Below are 27,417 nucleotides of genomic sequence, written 5' to 3'. Positions count from 1 at the left end.
TCTCTGGCTAGATTACATATCATACAGTATCCTCATTATGTGACAAATGGAAGTCACTTTCTATGGTCAAGGTATACTCACAATTATGCACTTACATTTTAGCTTCAACTTTATCTAAAACAAATAACGTAATATTTCTTTTTAGAAAATTGTAATAAAGTTGATGGACTGGCCATTTTCTTCTGATGAGCCTCAATCAGCCATGCTGTAGTAATGGGGCTATTGAGTTGGTACAATGTATGGGAAACACAGAGCCTCAAATCCAGTAGGGTCTGTGGATGGCGCCACTTGTAGCCAGCCAGTCTCTCCCCCACCTCTGCCCTCCTTCCACCTCCCTAGCGAGGAGCACTCAGAGCCAAAGTCCAGGAATTAGCCCCAGCACCCGCCCAGACAACAGATCAATGGGCCTGGTCCTGTATTGATAGGGCCACTTGGGCTCCAGAAGTGCCTGCTAATCCCTGCAGTTTATCAGCCACACTGGCTGCTGTTGTCTGGTATGGTTCTGTCGAGCAGACAGAATGCTAGTGGACGCACACTCTCACTCTCTCACATTTATGCACACACACACTTCTCACAGACTACTCCAAACCACCACTCACACACTTATGGCCCTACCTCTCTCATCATCCTTCCCTTTTCCCTCGAACTTGGCGTCAATTGCATTACCTCGGGTGTTAGGGCCACAGCTATAGAGTTGCCTTGTTTGAGTTAGCCGTGGCTGGGTGGCTGTAACTATATCCAGTGTCCTGCTGAAGGGGCAGGAGGCTGGCTGGCTGGTAGACAGAAAGTCTGACCGGAGTGTGGCCCATTGATTCTAATGGGCTTTTTAGGGGGCCTAATGATGGGAATCTGTTCACGCCTCACTTGTCACGCCTAATTAAGCCAAAGCAACAATGAGTCCATTCACACTGGCTCAAGTTACCTCTCTCACCCTTCTCTTTGGAGCTGGTTTTGCTCATTTTACCCAGGGTAAAGTGACTGGCTCCTGGTTCATGCACAGAGTAGAGGCTGGATGTTATGGAGCCATTTTGCCAACTTTCTGTTATGTTATCTCTGAATGAAAACCTTTAAATTTATCTTGTCTTATATTGATTATCGTGCACCCTTTGCCAGACAAGATATCTCTTTTGTCAGCTGTATGCATTTTTTCTTTGGGCCCATAAACTAACAACTCAGCACTTGTTTAAGAATAATTATCAGTTTAACTATAGGTAGCGTCCAATTTCTGGAGCCAATCGATCTTCCAGTCAGTCACAATGTTGCAGTACTGATCACTCACTTGGGAATTGCAGTGATTTCCAAATGAGTTTGGTGAGTTACAATTCCCTTGATGGCATCCACATTTCCCTCATTTGCAAAAATATGAAATTTGGAAAGGCCTTTGTGATGGCGGACAGGAAACAAGGAGTGAGAAACAGTTAAACAAGGGAAGTAGGATGTACCCTTTGAATTAACCTTAGAATTATATACAAGGAAATGGTGAAATTCTACATCTAAATTATTTTCCCTCCAAAAGTAGTTTAAAATTGCAATGAGCTGTTAAGAAAGGAAGTTTCATTGGGTGGCCACACTCGTATTGGCTATTGAGAGGTTGTTGTTTCAGCACATACGTTTTTTCCAAAGGTGACCTCATTAAGTCATTGCACGCTGCTGTGCGACTATCTATATGTACCATTTTAGTGTTCATTTATCTTATTTGTTTTCATTTCTGTGTGTTTGTATGCGAGCATGCACTATGCTTGTGTAGTTCAATTCCTATAAGGTCAGACTGTGTAACTTCCTGTCAGGCTTGGCAATGGTCTTATATCAGGTGTGCGATGGAGCCGGCAGATAAACAGCATGCACCACCTTGCTCTCCTTCCCTGTGTGTGTGCACATGCTTTTAGCTAGCCACTTAACTGCCTGGATTAGGTCTGTAAGGAGATAATTGCAGGGTGAATGGAGACAGCGGTTGCTGTGTGTGACTCAAAAGATTCATAGACACCTTTTGTCAACCTTTACCTGTGCTTTTGTCTCAGGGTGGAGTGTCTCTGTTAGGAGAGGAGAGAGAAGGGGGGAGGAGGTAAGAGAAAGAGTGTACTTTTGGCTGTGTGAATGTTTTTCGTGTAGTGTGTGGGCTGGACATTACCTTTGCAGGGAGGACTGTTTGTTCGTTCTGACATGAATGCTGTCTAAAGCAGGGGAGTGTCTGTAAATATTGATCTCCTGTCTGTTACAGCATGAAGCACTCTGCCGCAGACTGCTTCACCCTCTAGCTTTTCTCTGTTCATCTCCTATTCTATTCATCAGGCTGTTTAACATGGAGACAATAGCTCAAATATGACATGATGAGACATACGGTGTATAGAGCCATATGGAAGATGTAAAGGTTTAGCACAAAACAGCAGCTCCCATACAACCCTTATTTAGTGAAATAATGCTTCAAACTCAGACACAAAACCTTCACTAAACAACTCTTTTGTTAAAGTGAATGCTCCCTGCCTGCACGTACATTTTACTAATCAAAGAAATTATTGAGACAGGTTTACAGATGAACTTGACTAACCGGTGTTTGAGTTCAGTTTGGACACAAGGAGCTGTCAGTGAGTAGATAAATGTGAAATCTGATACGGTAATGCACATGACAGGATGCTGTAGCACTTAAATTTTAGAAAATATGCAGAGGGCTGTGTTTGTGTGTGTGTGTGTGTGTGTGCATGTGTGTGTTTGTGCTGCATTGTTGGCACTGAGCACTGTCATACTTCTGCTGTATGTCATCTGACCTCGCGCCAACACTTTGCGAAATCAGGTCTTGTGATTGGTGGGAAGACAGGAATGACAGTCCCATTTAGAGATCCTGACCGTGACTTCAACCCTCATCCTTCAGAGGCAGGATGAGGAGAGATTGAGAGGAGAGAAATGAATGACGGCCAGTAGCAGATACTAATGCATAAAGCCCTGCAGCTATCATTAAACTTTTCAGTCAACAGCAGGCTGTGATTTAACAAGGGATAGGTTTTTAGGTAAACACTGATGCAGAGCATGAAATGAAGGGGCCAGGAGAGGGTGGGGTTTTGTCAGTGTGTGAACATAGCCCGTGTTTGTCCTTAAATCTCAGCTTGTATCGTCTGTGCTTTTGCTGTACAGTATTTTCCATTGAAGATTTACTGCGCATTTGCCAGTACTTGCTTAAAAGCATCACAAGAACATTCGTGAAACAGGGCAACCTCATCCTCAAGTTCACACAATGCTTTAAACACGGCCCTAAAGTGCTGTGATCAGTTCGGGACCTTCTGCTGCATTTGGCTATCTAACAGATGATCCTAATAACATCACATCTTTCACCAAGCGTTGAATTGAGTCGTCTTGCTGGAAGCCTGAGGTGGCGGTTCATGCCTTACAGGGCTTTTTGACGTGATGTAAATGTGTAAATTTATTCTCACTGGACGTATGAATCATCCAAAGTAGCACAGTGGAGACAGACACAGGCTGGAAAAACAAACATGCCGTTTCAGGCTCTGAGGATTGACTTAAACCAAAAAAAAGTACTTCTTAACAGATGTTTGGGCTTTAAACACACTTCTGTAATTTTACTGTTTTAGACTAGTACATTAACATAGGGCCTTTTAATGCAAAACATAAATTTGAAACCTATTTTATACCATTTTATACCGTGTTTTATATTGTTATTGACTGCTGACTCCTCACTCCTCTGGCTAGTATCAACTACTGCTTCAGTTTGATTTCACAGAGCAAAAGGCATTTCTGGCAACTGGCTTGATTAAAAATAAGCCTCACCTAGTCTGTCTTGGTCTTAGTCTCACTTGCAGACCACATTTTGGCCTTTGTAATGGCTGTAATAGCGCATCCATAGAAAAGCTTGGTCTCATTTTGAACTGTAGCATCTGAAGATTAATTCCTACCTGATAAGTTATGACCCACTCAAGTTACACATGACAAGACATGATTACATTACAGAACTTTCCAATTTCTTCTTTGCCATCATCGTTAATCGCCTGAAGAGATCGCCTCGTGGAAACCTGCACTCTGCTGGGTGTGCTTCTCTAGTTGTTTATGATTTTCATTTTCTTTTAAGCTTTCAAGTACTTAAGACCAGAAAGGGCATGCATATAATTGTTTTCTTCTTTCTTGTTCCATAATTATCAAATCAATCATCTAATGATCTTGGCACAAGATCACAAATTTCAATAAATATCAAGTCACATACGAGTGATAATTTAATAACCTCATTATCATAAGTTCATTCATTATTATTTGAGACTATGAAATAACAAGACAAACAGGTTGGTGAATAGCTAGTTTGTTATCTTTTGAAAACAAGTTTGTCAGTATCATGAAATAACTATCTTGCCCTACATACATACTATCTACATTTACCTACACTTGAATTCATTACTTCTTTGACTACTTTCTGAACCCACCCACTTCACAAAAACAGACAGAGAGTGACATCAGTGTGCTTTCTCCTGCCATTGTCACATATAATCATTTGTTCAATGATAGGGTTTTTGGTAAAAAACCCCAGGGATGTCAGAAACAAACTCTCTGAATGCTGCCTTTGAAAGGAAGCTCACAAAACAAAGGAATCTTTTCAACTTTTCCCCAAATCCTGAGAATCCTTTACAAGAAACACATTGAGCAACCCTGCTTAATGTCTACTGTTTCACAATTGTCGTTTTATTCCTGACAACTTGGCTGAATAATCTGTGAAGGAAGAGTTTACCACCAAATCCATCTGGTAAGGACAATTGGTCCCTTAGGCTTTGTCAGGGACAGATGATAGAATGAATTGAGCTCTAAACTAAATTCTAACTAAGCTCGGAAACTCAATTCACCTGCCCCATGAATGAACTGAAGGCCCATCTGTGATTAGCCATTACCCAAGGATTTACCGTCAGCAAAACTGGAGACACACAGCAAAGCTACTGTCTTGCATCAAACATGCAGAGACTGTATTCACAGCTGTCTCAGTCGAGCAAAATCAAAGATGGTGGCGCCTGGTCGACATGGTGAACATGACATCTTGTCCTTGCGTTTTCCTCCTGACAGCCCCTGGTTCTTGTCACCCTAACGCCATCCTGCCTGCCTTCATAACCTGTTGGACAGCACAGCATGTCACGGGCCAGGCCTCTTGGCGTGTCACGGGGCTGATCAACCCTGTGTGGCAGCTACCTGACGCCCTGTCTGGCAGCTCACCTCCATCACTGTCTCGCTCTCACATTCCAGTTTCTCGAGGCCCCATCACAAGCATGAATTATAGCACGGTGAACGCTGGGGTAAACTTGGACTCCGCTTTTTTTCTTAATTTACTTCTCAGGCAACTTCATACTGTACTGACGCATGCCAAAATGAATAGCTTTAATGAAATTGTAACAATTTCCTAAACTAAATAGGGTTTTGGTAATGTCTTGTAAAAGCACTCTCTCTTGCTCTTCAGCTACATGATAATTGTTGAGAATGGAAGTCTGGCCATTCAGCCCGAGGGTTAGAAAGCTTCTAAAACATCTTTGTATTTTGTTGTGTTTGACAATCAGGGTCATCTTGATGGTTGACCTCTCTGTTGTTCAGGCCATGCATGAATAGCAAATATGTGTATTGAGGTGCACTGATCCAAGCCATCAGCAGACACTGAACAGGCTAGTGGTGATAGATAAGTAGCAAGACGAGCCCTGACAGGTCACAGCTTCTAACAAGACGTGACACCTAATAAGTGGTGTTTTTGTCCCAGAAAACATATACACACACTCATGAGCGTAGGGGCCCGAAGTCTCTCAAAATAATAAAAGAGAGAAGAATTTTTAGTGGCAAGAGATGAAAAAGGAGAGGGAGGTGGGAGTTAGTGACAACACCACAGAAACTTTTGCTCCTTCGAGCCTCCATATTGTAATGTTTTGAGTATTATGGAAATCATTTGGCTTTGCTCATTTTGTTTGCATGATCATGATCAACAGTCAGCAGCACTGACAGATCATTTCTATTTTGTTTGATACAACTCTTTGATTTTATGTTTACATGTCTTCACCAAGTCTCATGAATGAAAGGAAAGAATTGGGAATATCAACAACTCTGTGAGTATTGTGTTAAAAAACCCGGATTATGGTTTCGTTTGTTTATGCTGGGTTTCATTCATTCACGTTGTTTTCCTGAGGCACATTTGAGTGTACAGAGATGAGGTTTGCAGCTGCATTGCCAATGTGAATAGCGCTTTTTGTTGAGGATGGGAAAGGATTAGATTATTTTTGAGAAGAATGCACAAAGTTAAATGCCTTGTGGTAATGTAAAGATGTTTTCATGAATGTGACTTACAAATAAGTTAGAATTAATTTTGATACTCTTCGTGGGCATACGCTTGTTTACTATTTAGGGCACAGGATCGGTGAGTATGGGGTTATTCCTGTAAAGTATCTGTAATTTATAAATGAATTCAATTGCTATTTTGCACACTTAACTCCAATACAACTTTATAGCCTACAGCCCTAGAGCCAAATGCAACCTTTAGTTTTTAGAGTCAGAAATGTGGCTGTTCACCAGCAAGTGGGAGTAGATGAAAATGTTTCAGGTTTAATAGCTTCTTTATTGTAATAATTCAGCATTTTAATTATTAACTACAGACTTTTTTGAAAATCATTTCACATTCTTTCACTTCCCCTTGTCAAAAACATTTAAATTCTATGTCTTCAGACAGCACAGTTACAATTCCCCTGTGCCGGCACTGATCGATGATTTCAGTTTTGCTTGGTAACCTAAGACTGTTTCGCAGTGAGCAACATTACCTGCCTCCTCGCCAGCCCTTTCAGTCCAGCTGGCACTTAGTCCACCTGACACAAGGGAGATGAATATGAAATGCCTCTTGCTTTGTTTCCCTTCACAGCTATTGTAGCTCCTGTGATTAGATTTGAGATTGAAGTGCCCCGTAAGCCGATCTGTAGGTGGGGTGTAAGACTGCCACACTTTTCAAAGTACCTTGGCATGATGCACAATTGATTGCTGTTGAAGTTGAATTTATAGCTCCAGTGTTGACAATGGATCCAGCTGGCATTTACTGTATAATGACTGGGCCATTTTAGCAAGAGTTTTATCACAGGGTTTATGTTTAAAGGTCCCAACTAGCTAAGTTGATAATTCATATGATTGTAATTCATTTCCTAACATTTTAAACAATATAATAGTTAAGCTTGGCTTAATGACAAATCCTTGTGCATCCTTGTGCATCCCAAATCAGCAGTTGAACTTTCTGATCTTACTGATATCCAGCTTGCAGCATCCCCCTTTGCTTACACAATATTGTTTGCGAGGTCAACAGTCATAATGTCCATGAGCTCAATCACAGTGGACAAGCTCTGTCCAGCAGCTAGAGTTAGCAACTAGCTTCCCTCAATCATCTTTTGCTACCCCCTAACCCATGCAACCATAGCCATACCAATTCTCTTTGGCTTATCTGCTCTCAAAGAGGCCGTTTCACTGGCTGGGAACTGTATCCGTTAAAGCATGTAACTGTCAGAGCAACTTAGCCACCAGCCTCTCAGACGTGGCCCAGGGGGAGCTGTCCTTTCTGGGCCAGTGAAGCCCACTGTTGTTTTGGGGCCTCGGCTATGCTAGCATGTCTATAGTTGGATGGAATGATGGGCTCCATTGGTGTAAAAAGACTGATTTCACTTTCTTTCAACACAGATTGCAATGAATTCGAACCCAAGAGTGCCAGCTGGGTTTGAGATTTGATGGCGCCTGGATCCACAGATTGGCTTAAGGGCTGCCACTCTGGGTAGTGGTGATCCCGGTGCCAGTGTTGGTGTGTGTGTGTGTGTGTGTGTATGTGTGTGTGTGTGTGTGTGTGTGTTTAGGGGGAGTGGGGTTTCTGTGGTTTGGTTGTGTTGACCATTTTGTGGTTCCCTAACTCTATGTTTTAAAGACACACAGGGGCCTTGGATTTCCAAGTGTTCACAGCTGGAAATGTAACACTCCAAGCCCTCTGCTCAGTGGCAGCGGTGAACTGTGATTAGATCTTTTACCTCTATAAAGAGACGCTGGTTTTAAAAGAAAATTACAATGTTGTCACTTTAATGTATATTTCCGTTCCATTTCTGAGTGCATGATTTGTATACAAGCTACTTCCCCCACATATGAATGAAGTGTGTTTGGTTAAAGCTAGGCGCTGCTCCACTGTTATTCAGGATATGGATTACAAAGATTTATTTTAGGAGTGAGGGAGAAAGTGGCAAACTGACTGGAAGACTGGCAGACACATAAAACACACACACGTACAACTTGACATAAATTCACATAAAAGGCTATGCGTTTTGATGCAAATGCTGGATACATTCTGTTTGATAAGTCCCCTCCTTTCTCTCCACTCTGCGCTCCCTCAGGAACAGGTGTTAGCCAGCAGATATGGTGGATGGATTAGGACAACTTTGTGAAGGATTGTCGGCGAGAGCTGAGATTTTGAGATTACACATACGCGCAGGGGCGGTGATAACACAGGAAATTCACACTTTAATCCGCATGTGGAAGATCTGCTGAGGGAACATACAAGGGGATATATCCATATTTTCAAGATTTTTCTGTTTGTGCTGGTGAATCAGTGCCACCTAAGCCGTCAAATCCACTGATCTTTGTTGAGCTATGTGACTGCAAACAGCTTTTCACATCATCTCATGCACAAACTGATTACTGTAGAATGGAGTTAAGTTGTGAAACTATTCTATTTATGACAATATCCATCTATTTGCTACACAATGATAGTATGATATTAGGCTCTTTATGTGGCCCGCCAATTGCAGCTATATGATTACAATACTTAATATAATAATCTCAGTTTAATTTATCCAATTGGATTGCTTGTCTTTGCATTAACTGATGCCTCTAGCTGCAGCCCCCCTCTGCAGTGTGTCGTCTAAGAGCGTGCAGTCGAAGAGGGTCAATATCAACATATTACTGAGCTCTGACAGAGCCGCAGACAGTCACAATGAGACAGGATCAGCAAGTCAGCAGCACCTGCCGCTCCCTGCATGAGCCCACACACGCACACACATATAGACGCACAGAGCCAAGGGTGCACAAGCAATACACTGACAGGCACAAACACAGATGAATAAACACACAAAGACACTCTCTCACACACACACACAAACAGGACTCAGCCCCAGCTTAATCTAATCAAGTGCGATGGCTAGCTCGATTAATAAAGCCAGCTATTGACTTCTAATTGGCGCCGCTCTGCTCTGCTAATTTCCTGGGACGAAATTACACTAATGCAGTTTGCCTGATGGAGTACTTATAGTTGGCTCCCAAGAGAGACAGGCCTTCGAGACGGATAGATAGCAAGGTTGGAGAGAGGGAGAGAGAGGGGAGGGGGGGGGATGTTAAACTTTGATAAAGATCGGAGGCTGTTGTTTCAGTGCAGACCATTTTCTAATCAGTGGCCTGCTGTCTTTGGAAATGTCATCCAGGCTGGTGTAGCTTTACTGCTCACAGAGAGAGGGAATGAGAGACAGGCAGAGAGAGAGAGAGAGAGGAAGTGAGAGAGAGTTGAGTACAGGACAGCTCGGGCTGCTGACTTTCACTAGTGGAGTGTAATACTAGCCACCTGTCTACACACTAATGAATTCCCTCCAAACCACTCACTTCTGGGCCCACCGCTGCATGCACACATACTCAGTCCACATTCTCTCTATGCTCTGATCACATTAGTTTCGGCAGGCAAGCCTCAGATATCTAAACGAATGTGTGAAAACCACACACACACACACTCACACAAACACACACACGTACAAAAGGTGAAACTATAATTTGTTATTATTAAATATATTTCAACATAAAATCAGTCATTCTTTGGGTATTGTAATTTAATAATAGACACTCTTCACTGCCATCAAGTGCATCCGCTTCTGCAATAATCCCAACCACTCCTCACCAAACACACACTCACACACACACACGTGCAAACCCCTAAAGCCTTCTTAATTCTGTTTTCACATAAGGAATATTTTTCGTCAAAGGCATGCTGACAGATTATCTTGTGAATTTAGCACTATCTGTGTTTTATTCTGCTTCCTAATCCATATTTGTAATCTCAGTTCCTTTGACGGTAATTCTTGAGTTGCGTTCACAATCCCTCAGCGACACATGCTGTAATCCCTGGTTGACACTGATCTTGAGACCAGGAGCACCTGTTCCCTCTCAGGATGAGAGGAAACACACTGTACCTTCTTCTGATTTTGATTTGTTATTCATTTAAAACATCAGATTAAATATTCGTACGGTAAACACATTGTTGGAAATAAATATGTGGATTATGTGATTTGTCCGGTGAAGCTTCATCCAAAAATACATTTTCATCAGTGACACTAACTATGTATAATGTTATTTATTGTTCTGATATCAAAACAAGGGCACATAGACAGCAGCTGCTGTTTAGATGTGAGCTCAGTATTGGAGGAATTGAGATTAATATTTGATTCTACTTTAGTTGATTTAATTCACGTAGAATTAACACAAGTTTCAACAATGAAGCTTATTTTATAATAAAAGATTCTGTTTTATCCATTCTAATGAAAGATATCAATAAATAATATGAACAAAGAGAGATGAACAAACCCCTTATATGTTAAACACTCCACATTTATGATAAACATAATAGGTTAAATGCATAAGTGAAAGTTGGAAAAGCAAGAGTTCTTCGTTTTCTTAATCTTTCTTATCCATGCTTGTGACCTGGATTGTGGCAAGTTGTCTTGATCCAGTGTTAAGATCCCATATTAGGAAAGGGATTGGTGTGTCTTTGATGCCCTAGATTACCAGTAATCATATCTCCTCAGATTAGGAAAAATAAGGAGATTGCAAAAAACGGGTATTTATCAGGCCAATAGGGAATCATCTTCAAAAAGCCTTTAAAAATAATAAACATTTCTTATCAAATTTGCCAGGGGGGGAGGTATAAACTAAGCGTAGCTTTAGGAATATTTCATGGACATTACCAGTGTTGTACTTTCATTTTCTCTGTATTGTAAACCAAAAGCTGTTTAGGCTCCATAAAGCTCCATGAGCTGAGAACAAACATATTTTGGGTGATATGTTTGTTTATTCAAAATCAGCTCAAATGTACAATATTATACTGGATATTAAGAATATGAAGCTGGTAATCTATTTGAGGCTTCTCATTGCATCTTGTCTTGGTTTATTTGTCCAGAATTTTTAATAACACTTGGATTCAAATACAGACAAATATGGTCACTGTTTGTGTTTGGCTGTTGATTTAATCTGTCTGAAAACCAGATTAGGTGACAGTGGTGAAGGGGGGTGAGGGTTCTTCAGTGCAGTAAAATTACTAAATTGCTTTGCTCAGGGTCAGAGTCGCAGTGTGTAAATGCTCATTAGAATAAATAAAAGGCATAAGATTTAGTGTCAGTGAGAGATAGAGAGTAACATAGACAGCAGCAGGGTCCTGCACGTAGACAGGCACAGCCTTGGAAAAGAAAAACACACATACATAGTCAAAGCACACACACACTACTATTCCCACCCACACACACAACCAAGAGACGCTAGTTCCTCTTGAACCTGGTCCAAACACACACTCACTCAATTAGACGGAGCCGCCAAGGCGACGTCAACGCGAACTTCCAAACAATAGGCACAGGGGATTCATAAAGCACAGGGAGGAAACATGAGCTAATACCACTATTCCAATTAAAGAAACATTTGTTGCCTCTGACACCTAAATGTGATTCTCCACAGCTGTGGCGTGCTCCAGTACAATAGTGGGTTTGCAAGGGCAGGGTTTGTTGTATTGTTGGCCATTGATTGTGTGAAAGGTTGAGTCAGGCCCAGGTCCAGTCTCTTGAGAGGTATGCTTCATCACAGCAGAGGAGACCTTTTGTTTTCCCTTTTCAAAGGATTTCCAGCACTCCCTGCTCCAATCACAGCCCCTATTCATAAGAAAACATACAGAAAGCCCAAGTGGATGGTGATGGAACATATAAAAGTACTTCTCTGGCTGTGATGTTTACTGATGATCGTTGTCTGAGCTGAAGGCTATTGGAAAGACAATCCATGTAAAATGTTGTGTTCTTAGTGAAATGCTGCACAACTGGTCCGCACAGTTGTAGTATGAATGTACTATGTGTTACATGATATCGTGATAATCTTAAATTCAATAGATTATTTTTAGGGTAATTTATTGTCACAGTATGATGCTATAGAGCTGGTGTGTTGTTTCTTTGACAGTAGGGGTCACTCTTCTCTCCTCCCTTCTGGAGCATTTAGATCAGAGCCCTGACAACCACACATGAACTGGCAGGCAAAGATTCAATCATACACATGTGCATGTATATGTTTTTTGCAGCATTGCACGCACATATGCATGCATGCGTGCACGGAGCCGCCAACATAAATTCAAATACACCCTCACTGTCCTCCCTGGTCCCACGGAAAGGTTTGCATGCATTGTATAACAGTAACATTACCTCTGACAGCAACAGCAGTATTGCTTGTCTTGTGGTAGCTGTGGTTAGTGTCATACAAGAACAGCTACTGAGACACCCATGGACTCAGACAAGCTTCCTGCCAGGGGCCTGTCACTGACAAACCCAGGCATGGCATGTCAGCTTTCTTTAGACCCAAAGGGAAGACCTTTCACTCTGAGGATCCATGGCTCCAGCACACGGCACACACCAGCCCAGCCCAAATCACTAACCTGGCCACAGAAACCACCAAGTGCTGCATGCAGTTTAAATTGACAGGATAAAAAATGTGATCATCCTACTCCAATGAAATATTCAACATCAGAGGAACCATAAATGTAATATATATATATATATATAGTACTGTATATGCATTTGTAATTCTGTAAATATGCTTTAGAGTTTGCTAAAGCCTTTCTGACATGTTTAAAACCATTAAACAAACAGCTTCAACTATGTTTTGGATTTTCATACGGAAAACAAAACAGGGGAAAATCAATTTAGAGTTCAGGAAGTATTTTTAACAACACATTTACAGGAAATCCTTACAGATAAAGTACACAAGACGTGATGGTGAGTTAGAATATCTCTTAAATTTTACCATCTTCTCTTTGAGGCTTCTGTTAGCACTGAGGTATTAATGAAATCCAGAGGTAAAATAGCTTCGGTGGGTGCTTTCCTTTTCAAATCTCTCATCTCTAGCAGGCTAACCTGATCCCGTGCAGCCAGACTCTTGAGCCGGAGATCTCTGCACTTCCTGGTGTCCCAGTAATGATTGTTAATGATGTCATCTGATCAGGAGAAGAGGATGTGTGCAAGTATGTGTGTTTGTGTGTTCATAATGAGGTCTCTGTGTGTGCCTGTGCATATATTCGCGGGTGAAGATACCTCACCAGATTGAGTGGGGGGGTCATTTTATGTTGGCGCGGAGGGGGTAGTGGGGGGCACAGGAAGTGTGGAGGACAATGAACTCCAGTGTCTGTTCATACAAACATAACTGTCTTCATCTTCTGCCTGAACAAGAGGCCGCCCCCTCCCTTATTCTTAATCCCCACCCCTCACCCATTACTTATAAACCCCACCCCTCCACCACCCCCATCAGCCAGAGCAGGGGTCAGATGGTAATTACCGTTCAGCCCTTCCCTTTAAAACCTGTTCAACTCTTTCAGGACATGGACAGGACCTGATTACAGACCACAGGCCTCCTCTACCAAAAATTAAATACTGATAGGTGAAAGGTGAAATCCATAACTTTCTATATGTTCTGAGCATCCAGGGTCTTGCTTGTGATGTTTCCTTGAACGGCTATGTTATATATAAATGTCCTAAACAGACTTACTTTGATTTGCCAGAATCAAACCCAGATACAGACTGTATTACAGGACTATGACTTTTTTTCTAAGCTCACTTAAGGTTATTTGTTGTGCTGACCTTTACCTGTGACGTAATCCAAAAACAATATGTGTACACACATGGCTAAGAGATTTTTTTTTTATCATTTTGTATATTTGTATATAACTGTATATTTTGTATATTACTAATATGTAATCAAGCTTTGGCAATATTGTAATTTTAACATTCATGCCAATAAAGCTTATTTGAATTTTATATGTACTTTTTTTTTTACACACAGGGCTACAGGTTACCTCCTTTTGTTGTATTTCTCATGCAAAGTCTTCTGAACCAAAATTTACTTTCATGTTTTTAGTTACTCTGCTGCCTCACACAGGAGCTTGTTTATGCCTGGTGCAGAATATTGTGTCCAAACCAGATGCTCATTTAGGGGATCTGACAATTTCTGCCCTTGTCCCCTTCCTACGGTGGCCCTGAAAGCTCAATGCACCGGAACTTCAGAGTAAACATGCATAATAAACAACACAAGCACACACATATGCAGCTTAACATAACCTAACACAGAAACATATTGAAGTTGTGGTCCTGCTTATGGTATTGTGCCAAGGATTTAAGTTTATTTTAGTCTTTCTGATTCATTGATTCAGATAACATTGCAGACATCTGCTATTCACCTTGTATAGCAAGTGTGTGTAGTGTGCAGACAGTATACAGCCAATATCACACTAAGTCATGGAGTAAATAATGCCAGGATTTCAATCTAACATGTAACAACAAAAACCTCCTGGTTTATACAGACTTTTACATCTTTGTTTGAATCATGCAACCTTGTAGCCGGAGCAATGACACATTCTTCTCTAAAACATATCCAATGAATGTAATCATCTGAAATGTAAGGCTTTACAAAACATGCTCTGGAGCATACCAGTGAAAGTAGCCATTCACTGCTTTGTTTGATCATAGCTGAGAGAGGCAGACTTATTCACAGTTATGGACTATTTGACTTGCATGTCTTTGGACAGAAACATGTGAGAACATTTCTAAATGTATTTATATAAAATGAATATAAATCAAAACAGTTTCCATATCTCTGGGACCCATGAGAACATGGCTGAGATGTTAGATGTGTCCCTCTCACACAAACAGTACTTAATGATTTCCTCATACAAACGTAAAGATGTGGGCAGACAAGGCATTATAAAAGCCTTGCAGATAGTGCTAATGGAGCCATGGTTGTTAATGGGCCAGCAGCACTCTCGGTGATAAATGATTCTTATCACACTCAAAGCACCAAGGATTTGTTACACTTCTCCCTCTGTCCATCCTTTGATGCAGCCACTGATAACACCCTAATGATCTGTGGCATGGTTGTGGCCAGCCATGCTTGGTCTAACATGGTGTTATATTAGGAAACTGTTTTCCACATTGATGTTATCTCTAAAAAAACCACAGTTTTAGTTGATGAAGATTGGACAGGGATTTTCTTGTGAGCCTTTAATTGTTTTTAGACATTATAAAGGTGCAAGACAATAAATAAATCACAGCTGTATAACAAAAAGCCATTCTGTTGTCTTCACTGTCGCTCTTAATGTCCTCTGATCACCCAATAGTCTCAGAGGTCTGTGTTTGACAAAGCTAGGTCATGGCCTTTGTTTGAGTAGCCTTGTCTGGGGAGACAGGCACAGGAGACTGTAGACCACTTGCCAGTCCTACGACTAGACCCCAAACCAAATGGGTGTAATTACATCGTGTTTGGCTCCTAACTCGTTGGTAGGGTTGGAGGTGAAGGGGCATGACCCTGCACTTCCAGAACATGACCTGGGAATGTAGACATGAGGCTTGAGTCTGCTTGTGACAATGGCTAGCGTGGTGACCTGCCTAACGGGCCACAGCTGATGTCCTCCAGCACCCATCTGTTTCTTTCACCTCCACAAATCCCATGTGGTGAAGATGTTTGGATGGAGCAACAAGGCCAGAATTTAGGTATGATATTTTACATACTATATCATATAGTGTCTCAGTCATAGCCCCATGAGCTAGGTACATTTTTATGTCATTTATATGTAAGTGGGGGGTTTTTTTTGTATTGACAGTATAATTACAAGCGAAAGCTAATTAGCATTAGGACAATGGTTCAAATGCTAATTTAAGAGGTGATTTTAAATATTATGCAAATATTAGTTCTGCTGTGTTCATGCATGTGGAAAACAGTCTGGCACACAATAACCTTTGTCTGCAATGATGTAAAAAGAGCACAAATGCACACATTCATCAAAATGATATGTTACTATATCTGCTCAGATACATTCAGAAAACATAATCCTCATTAACCATGAAGTGACCCAGGAAATTTATATCATCCTGGCCAATACAGTTGTCTTTTGATCCTGGTCATTAATGCATCATTAGGACTGTATTATATGTACTGTTTTATGTAGCACTCACTACCTTAGACCTTATTATGAGCAAAATGATCAACATCCAGATATAGGTGGTTCTGGAAGGGGAGAGTGTTTTTTAGTTAGAAAGTAAATTGAGCCCAAACTTTTCTGTCAAAGCAGTAAAAGACATCTCGAAACTTTGCGGTAAATCAGAGGCAGATGTGTATGTTTATAAAGATAAATTGAATTAAAGGCTACTCCGTGCTTTGTTGCCCAGACTCTGGGTCCTCAGTGGCCTTCTAATCATGCTGTCGGTGATTTAACTGGTCTCAACAGGTAATGCTATTTAAGGGGAACCAAGGCAGGCACCAGGAAATGAAACACGGTCGTCTTAACATGGATTGTTGAAGCAGTGGCTTGACTCTCTCCCCCTCCATACCCCACACCCCCCTTCTCTTTCTTAAGCCCTAGTTAGGACCACAACTAACAATGAAAAAAACCCAAAAAACACTAAGTCTCAGCGAAAAATGCACTCTATGGAGTGATCTGGCTATGTCTGTTATTGTGATGCCTGAACTTGCACATGCTTAACCATGTAAGAGGCAAACCCATCCACATGCACACATGCACACAGGCTTTTGGCACATGTACGCAAATAGAATGATGGTCTCAAAACTGCAAATACAAATTCTCTAATTGGGTAGACTGCCTCTTTACAACCAGGTTTTGGCACTTCAATGGGCGCCATTTTTACTATGACAGTTATTTACTATGCTAGTTGACAGCAGGTCTGTCATGGACATTCTTTGTAGTTCAAATCTTTGCAATGATGTGAATGTGTCAGTCCCCAACTTATTGATGTATTTTTGCAATGAATGTGATACCAAATTTACCACTTATCATGTGATTATTGTAAGTATTATCTTTCACTATAGTGTTTCTAATGTGCAGGAACATTTTGACTGGTCACGTTTGCTGACAGCACGGCAGGATACACATAACTGCGTGGATTGTCTGTGTCAATCTTTGACTTTCCGTTGAACACAGTGGTTTTGTCGGTTGAATTGACTCTATATACATTTTCTGACATCTTTCTAAAACAGTCCGCTTCCTAAACATGAACATTTGTAGCATTACAATACAAAGGCCACTGGTGTCCATACTGACATTGGTCTCAAGTGTCAGTGTCTGATCAAAGACAAAGTTTGGCATTTTGGTAAATACGCTTATTCAGAGTAGTAGAGAGAAGACTGATACTATTCTCGTGTCTGTATGTTACATGTGAAGCTACTGCCAGCAGCCAGCTAACTTGGCTTGGCACAAAGACTGAAAACAGTGGCCTTGCTCTGTCCGAAGGTAACAAAATCTGTACTACCAACACCCCTTAAGATGACTAAAAAACAGGTTGCATGTCGTTTATTTGATTTGTACAAAAACTGAAGCATAAAAACAACAAACTAGACTATTTCTCTGTCAACCAGCAGGGACTCAAGAAAAGTAAAGAAAGGTAATAATCGACAATAAAATGGAAATTTGTTGTTTTTGCACTTTGCACTTTGCACAAAAAAGTATGGAGTAGTGGTAGCAAATACTATTTGGAAATGTAAATGAATACTGAATATAATCTAATGGATAATTTTATATATAGTCTACAATATTTGGATCCATGATGTCCAGCCTGCTGTGGCCAAGCCAGGTCCAGTTTCCTCTGACACAGCTTGTCTAGTCTCACAGTCTGCCTCCTCCCTCTATCTCCTCAGACAGATCCAGCCCTCATCAAGGGGAAGGTCCTTCATAATTCCTGGTCAGGTCTGCCATTTTTCACCTTTGTCTAAAAATACAATGGAAGAGGTGGGAGGGGGGGTCTAAAAGATTGCTCAAGAATTGCCGGAACAAAGGGAACGGACTTGGATGGGCTAAAAATACAGCACAGCGTGTGAATACGATAAAGGACTACACCAGAGGACCCTGACAAAGCTTTGCTGACTTTCAAGTGGGAGAACAATGTGGCAGACACTTTCAGGGCGTTGGGCTACACACTGTGGCGGCTGGACAGGCTGTGAAGCAGGATGTCAACATCAGCCCTCATGGAGAGAACTGAAGCCTTCTACAATAAAGCATGTAAAGCAAGTTTGAAGGAATAATCATTTCTATTCTCAAAGTTATGGTAATATTAAACCTTGATGAACGCTTAAGGAAAAGATACACAAACATATGCAGGAAATAGAAAGGTAGTGGAATAGAGAGAGGCGCTGAAAAAGGGTCTAACAGGAAAGTGCAATGTGAGATGGGTCTGCGACCCCTCATCTCATCGATTCAGACAAGGAGGGCTGGACTTAATTACCTTCAATTTTCCCCCAGCCATCACTTTCCCTGTTGATCACTTTTCCCTTCAAGTGAATGTGTATGTGTGAGTACTCCGGTGTGTATGTTAGAGAAAGGCGAAGAGAGAGAGAGAAAGGAAGAGGTGTATGTTTTCAAGGCCAAAGCGCTTGTGGTGGATGCGGTGCTCTGGAAATTGTGGACTCCCTCATCTGTAATCTGATTTCAATGGCACTGCCTTTAGAGGTTGAGTCAATCTGATTTTCTGCCTTGACTGAGTGACTGGGTTGATGTGTGTTTGTAAGTGTGTGTGTGTGTGTGTGTCTCCACTGCAGGAGGTTAAATACTTACAAGGCACCACTCAGTCAGTCAGTCCCCTTCCTAGTCAGGCATCATGGGAGCGTTTGATTGGGTGAGTTACAGAGAGTGGAGTCAATTAGACAGCGTGGAGTCATGTGAGACGGTGGGTGAAGAAGAGAGGGAATCATGCAATGCAAGTCAAATCAACAGGTGGCTCACTGCTTTCATCAAAACATTTTCGGTAACATCATAAGGAATGCATCTGACACATGCATATGCCATTTACTCTCATTACTATCATTTACTTAAGTTATTGTTAACTCAGACCACGACGCCCAAATCCAAACACCAATCACCATGTTGATGATTAAGTGCTCAGAAGAGGAAGTGAGAAAATAGATGAGAAGCCTAAAACCTAAACACCCCCTACCTGTGACGATCAAGGCGAACAATTAAACACTCTTGATTGCCGCTCGGGGCTGATGTGTGAACCTCCCTTTTCCGTGAATTAAGCCTGTCCAGTTTCACCACTTGCATGCATGCATGCAAACACACGTACAGGAACACACACTCTGATGCGGTGCTGTTTACTGTAATTAGTATCAGTTCATTTACCGCCCACTGACCCAGGCTGACCTGCTGGATCTGGGTCAACAGGGACAGCCAGCGCCACGGTGGAGACGGGTGGGACGCAAGGTAAGGCAGGCTGTGCGTGTGAGAGTGTATTGTCATGTGTGTCTGCAAGGAGCGGAAGATGGATGTTTGGTGCTGAAGGAAAATGTGTAGGTTTTATGTAATGTCTGTCTGTGTCTGTGTGTGCAGTTACCAGTGTGCGTCTTGCAGTGTCTGTCTGTCGGCAGATGACAAAAGCTGGTGTGTGTGTCTAGGTGTTTCAGCACACGTGTGCGACTTGGTGATTGTGTATGTGTGTGAGCTTATTCCTCATTGTGCTGGACTTCAGAGGCCCAAGCGTCTCCTGCTTCCTCTCGGAGGCAGTGGGTTAAAAATAATGTGGTGTGCAGTGAGCGGCGGGGAGCAAGGCGCAGACAGCTAGGAGCCAGAGCGGCTCACACACACACACACACACACACACACACACACACACACACACACACACAGGCATTGCAGCGGCGCTATATGGTTTTTTTCTCTTTTATGGATATCTCACTCACAGACTTAATATCCCCATAAATGTTAGCATACACAAACAGAAATAGATGGCCATCCATTTACCCACACTTCATCTGATGCCTTTCTTCCAGAATAGATAAAAAACAGATTGAACATCTGTCTCACCTTTTTCTTTTCGCTTATTCTCCACTCCCATCATAACCCTTGCACCCTTCTGATATTAGACTGAATGTATCTACTATGTACTATATAGCCTAGATAGAGCTGTGGGACAAAAATTTTAATTCACTGTATTATCTGTTAAGGACTCAGCATGCTCATTGATTCAGTACTGTTTCAATAGGTAACCTTGTAAAGCGGTGAAGCTCATCCTTGGTCGGGTGGAGGCCGGGGTTTACCAAAAATTCAAGGTTACTTGACACTCCTCACTAGCAAATATAGGAAGTAAAGACACGTTCCCACAACACAAGGTGGCACTGAGACCTCGTAGGTCATGAGTAAACCTTTGACAACAGCATGACATGTGCCAGTTTCTCTTGACTATCTGCAAAGCATGGGCAGAAGAGACTGATGACTCACAGGTAATTGGCCTATCGCAACCTCTCTCCCCCATCTTCCTCCACTACCCCTCCCTCCATTGCGTGAGGAAGCCAGGGCGGCTGCAGTCTTTCTCCGCCCCAAGATAAGACTGTCTCCAACCGGCCTTGCACACCTCCTGTCATCTGTCTGCCCTCCTTATCAGCTGGCCGTTGCAGTGTGGTAGTGTTGACGCTCTAATTAAACCCACGTGATCACACATGACCCCCACCCACACACACACACACACCCCCAGCACCTTTGATCTATAGCATTGAACGTCTCTGTTGGACAGTACAGTATAGTACTGGATTATTTTTTGATTAAAATACACAAAAAACAGCACAAGAAAGCAACAGTTGGTGTTGCAACATATAAAAGAAGCTGCTGTTTTTAGGCTCTGTGTGGTTGTTCAGTGGTTTGGAAATCAGTGGCTAGCTCAGAGTTTTCTCATAACAACAGGGGTCCTATCTGTCAGGAGTTTTTCCTCTTTTGATATGTTTGTCAGCAGGTCTGAGGCTTTCTGATGGACTGAGGACCTGTTCACAATGTCCCCCTGCCTTCTGTGAAATTAGCATTTTGATGGTTATTTTTCAGTTTGTACTAATATAATTTGAGTTTTAAAGCTTTACTTATCTTGGGAAAATGTAAGGCCCAAATGCACCAAAAGCAATAATTGACGCGCCTCATTTGGCATCATTTGATGTTCCCATCGCACAATATACATCATATTTGAAACCCCAACACTATAGAACCAGCAGTATTTTAGGAAAAGGACCCTATTTAGGCTTCCATAGATTTTTTTTTTTTATGAAGTTCTATTTGAGTGCTTTTTGCAGAAATTACAAATGTATTGTTCAATAAAATGTTATGCTAAGCTAACAGAGCTAACATCAGCTGTCACCTGCTGCCACGGTAACAGTAAACAGTCAGTACACTACATAAGTGAATGAAATAATGCGCATGACAAATGAATGAATGAATGAATGAATGAAAGTGCCCTACATTTTAAAGCTTACAGCACAGAGTGGACAGAGTTTTTGATCCTTGTCCTCTGAGGATTTATTCGACACTCCAAAATTGAAAGTTTGATGTGCCTCATAAAGCTTTTTGTGTGTTCGGCCATTTGAAACTATAGCTGTACTCCAAATTGCACACGTTTGTTATCCCAAATGTGCTTCAGCATGCACTCCATGCCTCTAAAGGCATAACCAAGTTTAAATAAAGATTTTAGACTTGTCTTGTTCAGCTGACAAAGAAGAATAGACAATGTTTTTTATCTATTAGACCCTGACATATTGCTGATCAGGAACCCCACTACAGTCAGTGTGTTTCACAGTTCTAGTTAATAGTTGATGGTGGGGGAGTCCACACCAATCAACTTTTTTGTCTTCACCCTTATCTGATTCAAGTGTTTACAAAGTGGGAGTGTTGTAAAAACAGATCTCTTGGATTAATTTACACTTCTCTCACCCAGAACAAATGCACCTGTGTGACGCCATTTTTCAAGGCACCATTTTCACACCTCTGTGTTTCCTTATCTGTGTCTTTGGACCCTCATTAATTCAACAATTAAATCATCTAGGCAGACAGAATCAATACTCACTGGAAAGACGTTGATGTTTACATGGGTCCAAGCTTTCAGGAGAACAAAATAGCCCGTTTTGTCTCCATTCACTGATATCTGTGACACTATGTGCATGATAAGGAAGCACTGATAGAGGTCCGAGGAGATACTTGAGCAGAGAGTTGCACATTAAAGGTATACTCATAAATGTTTATAGCTCACCATTAAACTTTGCTTAGATGTTGAATGTGTCACTTACTGATAGCGGAGCCTGTCAGCTGATTTATGGTCATTCCTCGAAATTGCCTTAGTGACGCCTGGAGAGGATGACTAACCAACTCAGGTAGGGTCAACAAGCTCAGACACTCAGATAAGAGAGAGAGAGGCAGAGTCAGACACAAAGAAGGAGACAGACAGGGAGAGCCCTTGGGATGGACGAGAAGAATGAGGGTCGCTACACGTAAACATGGTAGACATCTCTTGATCTGCCCCGAAGACACAAGACCAGACGCAAACTATTTTATCTGATTGTCCTGTTGTTTGTCTGATGATTTGTATCAGTGAACACTTAAGTTTATATTTAACATTTTCAAATAAATTCAATATTAGTTCGTTTTTCTATGATGCTATTTTAGCTGTCAGTTTAAAGTGTGTTTCAGTATGCCCTTTTAGGCAACAAAAGCACTAATGTGGCATTTATCAAGCGTGATATCATTACACAGAGTGTGTCCATCTTTTGCTCTCTTTCTCTCTCCCGGTTGAGATATCGGGCCTCAACACCATTTGTCTCAATCAGCTGCCACTGTTTCCATTTGGCCTGTACACCCATTCAATATTGAAGCCAGCAGCTCCTAGTTCAGACATTAAAACTTGTGCGCTCACATGCAAACACACACCACCAGCAGCACGCCAGCATGTCTTGCAGCCACACATCCCACCATAATGCCATTTAGAATAATAGCACTGTGAGCAAATAGCAGTTAACTGTGTTAACGTCTGAATCTGGTCCGCCGTGCCTGTGCGAGCATCTGTCATCTTTATCAATAAGCAGAAGGTCTGACATGAATCCAATTTGCTCGTCGAAACCTCTTGTCCCTATGTCATCTACATTCATACGCAAACACGTGCAGTCACTGACAATAATGTCACAGGTGCTTGTGCTGTCCTCTGACCTCAGAAGTGTGTGTATTTGCAGAGATGGACTTCCTCTTCTCCCGATTAAGACACACTGAATCATGTCAGCGTGCCCCCAGCTGAACCCTGACCATCAAAAACAACGCTAATTTTTAGGGAGGTATCTTTGATTTTTTTCGGAGGGGTGGATGAAGCATTTGAGGGTGGAGGAGCCAGGTCTTCCCCCTGACACTGACCTCCTGACCTCCTTGACCTGCAGGGCGGCTTGGACAAAGGAAGCCTTTCCCTTTTAATTCTGCACAGGGAGCGTTATATGGGACCTGACCCTGTGCTCCTCTTAACCTTTTGGACCTCCGGCCTGATGTCCATGATTTAGGGCAAATTTCATTACACGCATTCTCCGGATGAGACTGTTGGCTAAGAGGATGTGGCACTGCAACAACTCAGCCTGATTAAAATGTCAGGTAGGACAGACGGCAGAAATGACATGTTCAGCGCAGTCTTACTGTTGTTGCTATACTGCTGAAACATGCAATCTCTTCACATCATTGTGTTCTACAAAACAAAAGCAGGGTAACATCCTTTCAGTAAATATTCCTGTCTGTTAAAACATAAACATAATTTCAATTATTAAAGCAAACTATAGCAGATTTTGACTATGCGACAATACTGGAGATTCAATTGCATCTGCCAAACATCCATTCATCTTGTGGAAATTATATGTAATGTGAGCTTCTGCCATTCACACACTCAGAGTGATAGCCATCGAACCCTCTGCAAACAACCCAGCTTGGGAACTTGTGAAGCCCTAACAAGCAGAACAGAATGCCAACACCATGGGGGACAAAAGATGAGTGAGCAGCGTCAGAAAGGGAAGACTCTTGAGAATGGCTGCCATGATAGGCGCCTGGGCCTGTGTGCTGTCTACCTGTCTCTCCTCCTAACTGCCATGTTCTTGTCAGTGTTGACACCCTGTCAGCCCCACCTAGCTGGGGCCCTGTGGGTAGCAGGCAGGCGGCTGAGGTGGAGGTACACAAAGCAGGCAAGCTGAATGGGACTGACTGGGATGGGCTCTAATGGAGCCAGCCTTCCAGACGCAGACAATAGCGGGGCCCGAGGCCGGGGCCTGAAACCTGAAGCCCCGGCCTGGTATTTTAAGAGGCCTGAGTGGCTCTGGAGCCAGTTGTCAATCAATAGGTGCACACAATCAGCCAAAAACAAGACTTGGAACGGTGGAAAAAATTGAGACGATGACAGAGGACAGAAAATATTGACAGTTTTTTTTTTTTTTCCTCTTTCGTGATCAGTTTTAAGATTCATTTTTGGGTCTTTTCTCACACACCACAAAACCACACATACACACACACACACACACACACACACACATATACACACTGCCACTCTTTTCAGGCCAAGGTTGCTTCTTACAGACTGTAGCCTTCATTGTCTAAAGTGCCCTGAGAAGGGGTGGGAATGGAGGAGTTGTGTGTGTGTGTATGCAGAGGGTTCATCAATACAAGACGTAATGCTTTCACCATTCTAGGTCGCTGTTTGTGGATGTATGTTAGTGTGTGTGTGTGTGTGTGTGTGTGTGTGTGTATGCATAGCAGCAGAACTGTGCCCCCTCTTCCTTTAACAAACACTTGCATGATTTTGTCAGGAAGGAGAGGACCTGTCTCCTTTTCTCTCCTCTCCTCTGACACCTCACAGACATCTGAGGGGATAGCAAAGAGTTTGACGATGCCGCTCTTGAAAGCCAGAGCCTGTCTGTATGGAACGACAGACTGTAATAACCCAGCAAATTATCTTATACCTCCATGTGCCACAGTGGTGGACGAAGCCTACTCTGTGTCTCCCCTGTGTTATATTTCTTTCTTTCAGGTCAGTGTGCTGTCCTACCTGTCCACCAGATGCCCTCAGTGTGTTCCCCATGAGCACATTGGTGTCCCCCTCTCAATTAAGTAATTTCTGAGTAGAGTGGATCTCCAATGTACTTTTTGTCCAATTGCCATTGAAAACTGGTGCCTTGACACCATGCACGCCCACTTCTATGGGGGTGCTTGAAGTTGCTAAACATCCTTGAACTACTGTATATAAGAGCTCCTAGGTTAAACTGTGGTAGTATCCATTGCACTAGTATCAAGTTTTAATTCATTCACCTTGAACAGTAGCTGGTGTGAGAAAAAAGGGACTCAGTAATAAGTAAAAGTCCTGCATTCAAACATTTTACAAAGTAAAAGTACAGAAGTGTTACAATAAACAAGTATACTTCAAGAACCAAAACTAAAAGTACGCATTGTGCAGAATGTCTCCTTACAGAGTGTTTATATCATATATATTATATTAATGGATTTTACTGTCATCATTAATACCCATGAAATATCTGACTCCATCAGTTTATTTGCCACAGTCAGAAGCTGAGACTGTCTATTCTTTTGCAGGACTGCCTCTCCTCAGGCAAGTCATACTGTAGGTTTCCACTGTTTGTACAATTACATTGAAAACAGCTGTCAGAGATGCAGTGGTGCTTTGAAGACAGCATGTACATTAAAGCATTTTTTCTAAGCAAGATGAGCGAAATTTGCCATTTGCATTAAAAAAGATGGAAAATCAACTAAAGTACATACCATGAAGTAACGCAAGCTTCAACAATAGCGGAAAAACTTCTCATACTATTAAAAAAGAAATTCAAACTGTTGAAACTAGCTAGTGCTTGAGCTACTCAACTCCGCTGAATATGTGAAGCATCAGGAGATTGGTAAGAATATTCTGTCAAGGGCCAAAGACAGTTGAGTTGGGTGTTTGAGATTTCACACACCAGCCCTGACTGGAGTTTTGCAGCTCTCTCTGCCAGTGAGATGCAGATTAGAAGTGACCAGTGGTACCATCAGAGAGCGGCGCCTGCCTCGTGTTTGTCAGTGAAACATGCGTCCAGACACATCTGCAAGCAGTTGACTGGGCCTTTTCCTGCCGCTCTGTTCCTGAGAGGTCTGGAAGGGTGACACGCCGATGCTGACCTTATTGTGCCCCGCCTGTCACTTAACCTTCATGTTAGATGTCAGCTCCCCTGCCGCCACCATTCAATCGCCCCAACCCTGACACCAAACACGACGCATGCACTGTTGCAAGTTGTGACCTCGAACTTGGGGAAGAGAGGGGAAAAATTCACAGTGCCAAAAACCCATTTAAAGATTTCCATCTACTGTGATGAATTAGTGAGAATCTCTGAACATGTTCCAGATAATTTATAAAAGACTAGACAGTGAAAAGATACATGCCAGGCAGTTGCATAGGGAAAAACAAACAAAAAACCTAATAAAATCAAAGTAGGAGCTTTAAGTTTACCTTGCTTACATGGGCAGATACCTTACTGTACGTCCTTACGTACCAAAATGACACATGACTCGTAAAGATGAATCTGAAACCACGAAAACAACCAATTTCTCACCCAAAGTGGCCATGATCCTCAGCAACAGTGCCGGTCCCTGTGATAAACTGTTTCAAAAAGTTTACATTTTCTTTGCCTCTGGAGCCCTAGAAACACAAGCTTGCACTGTATAAATCTGTCAGGGCTGCAGAGTTGAGCATATACAGAGTCTTGATTTACACATTCCAGATGGAAGATTACAGAACTGTGGTGAAGCACTGGAGCATCACACACACTCTCCTCCATCCATCCACTCTCCTGCTCCCCTTTGATGGAGATCACTCTTGTCTTGGCGGTGAAAATTATGAGCTTTCTAACAAACAAACAAAAGCACCAAAGAAAGTTAAAAGGCTGGTTTTTGGAGAAGTATGATGCAAACAATGAAACACATTTGTGTTATTTGGGTCAGATACTGTATCTGGTCCTAATATGAGCTTACAAGAAACAATTCCAGCACATGAAACCCTGAGCATGTGTCAGATTGTGAATATATGAGGTTTCCCAATTGGTTCAGCACAATAAGACATTGTTGATTATGTATTCAGACATTTCTCCACAGTTGTCTTCTGGGTGAACTTGCATAATAACAATTTGCAGAAACAAAGGACTTACACAGAGGAAGAGAGTGCTCATATTGAGACAGCGCACTTTGGTGAGACCTGCGTGTGTGTGTGTGTGTTTGAGAGTCTGCATGTGCTTATGTGGTGTAGGCAGCACACTCTCCTCCCTAAGGGCTTAGCCGGGGGTGCGTAAACAGTGATCCTA

The sequence above is a fragment of the Pempheris klunzingeri genome, chromosome 19, assembly GCF_042242105.1.
Source record: "Pempheris klunzingeri isolate RE-2024b chromosome 19, fPemKlu1.hap1, whole genome shotgun sequence".
Taxonomy (NCBI): domain Eukaryota; kingdom Metazoa; phylum Chordata; class Actinopteri; order Acropomatiformes; family Pempheridae; genus Pempheris; species Pempheris klunzingeri.
Note: the sequence above shows the minus strand (reverse complement) of the source record.